General features: G+C 48.1%; 1 long non-coding RNA gene across 1 annotated transcript; it reads left to right on the forward strand.

The window, feature by feature from the left end:
• The first annotated feature begins 1,218 nt into the window (after positions 1-1,218).
• LOC128945899 (uncharacterized) lies at positions 1,219-1,774 on the forward strand. Its single transcript, XR_008483901.1, has 4 exons — positions 1,219-1,279; positions 1,381-1,424; positions 1,506-1,546; positions 1,628-1,774. It is a non-coding gene; the product is annotated as an uncharacterized LOC128945899 (long non-coding RNA).
• Positions 1,775-3,680: the final 1,906 nt, after the last annotated feature.

Raw genomic sequence — 3,680 nt, forward strand, 5'->3', positions numbered from 1 at the left:
ATTGCATCTGAGACTGGCATCCCCTGATGTCTGAGAGATAAGTAGTGGGCTACGACACAGTAGTGGGGATGAAAGCAGGGTGCTGGGTTGGGAATTACTGGGAGGGGGTTTTGAGTCTGCTTTGGAGGTGGGGGGGTGTCCATGAGGCGGCCCCTTAGGCCCCATAAAAGCAAAGTCTCCCTTTTGATCACAGTGCTGAGGTGCGCAGCAGGGCAGAGCAGTCCCGGTGTGTCTCCTGTCACTTGTCTTTTGTGTATTATGTGTTTTCTGGATACCTCATGTCTCCTAGCTCTGTGAGGGGCCTGTCAGAAACCTTTCCTAGCATGCGTGATCTCAGCGTTCCTTGCCCTGGCACCCATGCCATAGAACTTTTGGCCTGGGAGCTCACACAGGCATCAGAAATGCATCTCTCTTTAGAAGCATCCAGTCAGATGTCTTGTCAGGTCTTGATCTGAGCTGTACAGACAGCCATGCTCCGCAATGATCCATTACAGCAGATTAGGACTTGTAAGGATGTGAGGTTAGGGAGAGGATTGTGACTGTAGGATTCTCGGGCATCCATCTTTGCAGTTTTTGGAATAAATCATTCAGTTTAGCATCTTCTTCCTCCAGGGTTCTCTGAGCCTCATCAGCTCACCATCAGTCTCAGCTCAGTCATCTGCTTTTGCATTCTCTCAGTCCTTGCAGCCATTTTCCTTGCTAAGAGATTGCTGTCTGTGTCTTGTGCCCTTTGTTTGTCACGTCCTGTCTGTCCTGTGTCACGGGTGTCAGCACACATTTCTGCCGGAGCTGCTGCTCTGCCCTGCCGCATAGCCTGGTGCAATAGGAGAAGTCCCGGGGACTTGGAATTTGTAATGTGGGGTGTAGTTGGATTCTAGATGGGATTTGTAGGTGGACACAGGATACCTGGAGCCCATAAGTTATCCTGCAGGCCTTTGACTTGCATCCTAACTTTCTTTTAGTTGCAGAATGATAAATCCTGGGCAGAACCATCCATTCCCGGTGAGGGGATTCCCCTGTGAAGGTCAGTCACTGTTTGTCTCTGCAGAGGGAGCATAGATGGTGGCTGCTACAGCTCTGCTCTTTCTTTACTTTTAGGAAGTCAAGGCAGAGAGCAACTGTCAAGACTGAGTGGGCAAGGTGAGCATTGAGTAGGGTACCAAAGCAGGTGGTATTGCTGAGGTCTCAGTTTCTAGTGCAGCTCGAAGTATGTATTATTCCTCTTTTTATTTTAGATGGACTGCTTGCCATCTATCCTAGCCCAGCATGCCCATGCCAGGTGGGTTCAAGCTTAAGGTATCAGTGTGGCATACTTGTCAGGGTTGGGAGGTTGTGTTTTCACAGTATCTTAGCATGCTTTTCTGCTTTGTTTCTTTGCAGGTGCTGTTGCTGCCCTAGGCATGCCGAGGAAGAGAGGAGGGCAGGTGACTCGGGGTTTAGGCAGGCTGATTCCTAGGTGAGCATTATGCAGCAGCCTGCTAAGTGTGTACATTTTCTTTTTGCAGGTATCTTCCGGGCGGCCTCTGGAGTCAAATCAGGACTTGAGGTGAGCTGGGGCAGGGGTGCGGAGGAGTCCTGGGGATTACTGTTTTTGAGGGCAATAGTCACCTTTTCTGTTTTGCTTTAGGTACCCTGAGGAGGCTTGTAGCCACAGCTTGGAAGCGGCAGCACCGAAGCACACACATTGAGAACATCTCAACGTCCACGTCTGACCGAGGATGGATTTTGTCCGCTTGTCTTCCAAAAGCTAAGTGTCGGGGCTGCTTGGTTGGGAGAAGGGGAAAATCCTTTACTATCACAGGAGGCAATCTGATGTCAGCTTAGCAGAGAGGTCTGTAGTGGGACGGGCTCCCTGGAAGTAAAGGGAGAGGGTTTCTCTTCAGCCTCACCAGAGCCTTTGCCGGGCAGGGCAGTTCCGACCCATCTCCACATTCTTGTGAACTTTGCGTTATCTGCCTTCCTCGACTTGACGTCATCACGGCTCTTTCCCCCGAGGAGCTCGCCTTCAGGGCCAGAGCTGTAGCCACAGTCACCTGGCAGTCTGCTTCCTTCTCTAGACTTGCTGAGCCTCTCGAGCATCCTCCTGACTGCTTTGGCCCTAAGTTCCTTTAATGAGTTACATTTCATCATCACGTGCTGTTGTCATAGGGCTTCCTTTCCCTTGGCCTCATCGGCCTCTGGCTCGTCTTGTGCTAGGACTCTCGGGTCCCTAAAGGGAAAGTGCCAAGCAGTTGCAACTTGTCTCTGTGTTATGTCATCTGTGTCTATGTTATGGTGTCTGTGTTATGTAGTGTGTGTCCATTGTCTTCCACGTCACAGGCCTTTGTTACATCTCGATGCTTTATCGGCTCTCTTCTGTGCCATATAGGCCGTGTTCTACTCACATTCCTTTCCGGATATCCCTTATTCCAGCATCTTTACATTTTTACTCGTTGAGACAGGAATGTCTCACAGGGACAAGATGTTCTCATCCATCTTCCTTCTCACTATCAGCTTTGGTAGTGCCTTTTTTTCCATTTTCTTGGACTTCCAGAGGGAGCATCTTACACCCTCCTCACGTGACTGCAGTAGTTCTATAGGTTCCATCTTCTCCAAGGGTATAGGGCTCAATAAGTAATCTTCCAGAGAGTTATCTTAAGTCGTGGTTTATATTCTGTGTTCCTATGTTGGCTTATACTGTATGTACTTACATTGCATGTACCTATGCTGGCTTATACTGTATGTACTTATACTGTATGTAAGTGCGTCACCTTATATTGTCTGTACTTACACTGTATGTAAGCATGTCGCCTTATATTGTGTGTACACTCTATGTACACTTGCACTGTATGCGTCAGCTTATCTTGTGTGTACTTACACTGTACCACTTATGATTGGAGCTGCCCTGCCCTGGCCTATAGTCACAGTTAGGTAGAACAGTTATAACAACTTTACTGTTCATCTGTGTTTTATGGGATTGTGGGTAGAAAAGTTATCAGTGCAGAGTGGGGACAAGTCCTAGCTGTCAGATAGCCACTTGTTGACCTCTTCCTGTCGTCTCACAGGTCCCTGAGGCTGCTGATTTCCCCAGGATCTGCCATTTACCTCAAGGAGCGGCAGCCAGAAGATGTGTCAAAGCACCTTCTTCAGCATCTCAGGTAAGGGCCGCAGCGAGCATGTAAGTGGAAGGAGTGTGTGAGGGTGTGTGAGAGCACGTGGCTGTGTCTATCTGCTCATCTCTGCGTGTGTGAGCGCATGCTGACTGGATTTAACGTTGTGTATATGACTTTTGCTTTTCAGGTTTTGCAACTCATTGTAAATTGAGAATAAAAAATCCCCAGCCGCCTTCCACCCTGGCTGGTTTTTGGTTTTTTTTTGTCCCAGCCGAGTAAGAACCCAGAAAAATACTCCAAGATAGGCTAGAAAAGACCCAAAAAACCCAAGATGGGCAAGAAAAACTGAGAAAAAAAGCAGAAAAACCCCCAAGATGGGCAACAACAAAATACCACAAAAACTCAGGAAAAAAACTTCAAGATGGGCAAGAAAAAATCAAGAAAAAAGCCAGAACAATCCCGGGGAAAAAACTCAAGAGGGGCAAGAGCAAACCCAGGAAAAAAAGCTAAAAAACCCCAAGATGGGCAAGAAAAACCCAGAAAAAACCCAAGAATGAAACCCCAGCATGGGCAAGAAAACCCAGGAAA

Source organism: Melozone crissalis, unplaced genomic scaffold (assembly GCF_028551555.1).
Source record: "Melozone crissalis strain CALT ecotype California unplaced genomic scaffold, PUWL_Pcris_2 ptg000068l_1, whole genome shotgun sequence".
Taxonomy (NCBI): Eukaryota; Metazoa; Chordata; class Aves; order Passeriformes; family Passerellidae; genus Melozone; species Melozone crissalis.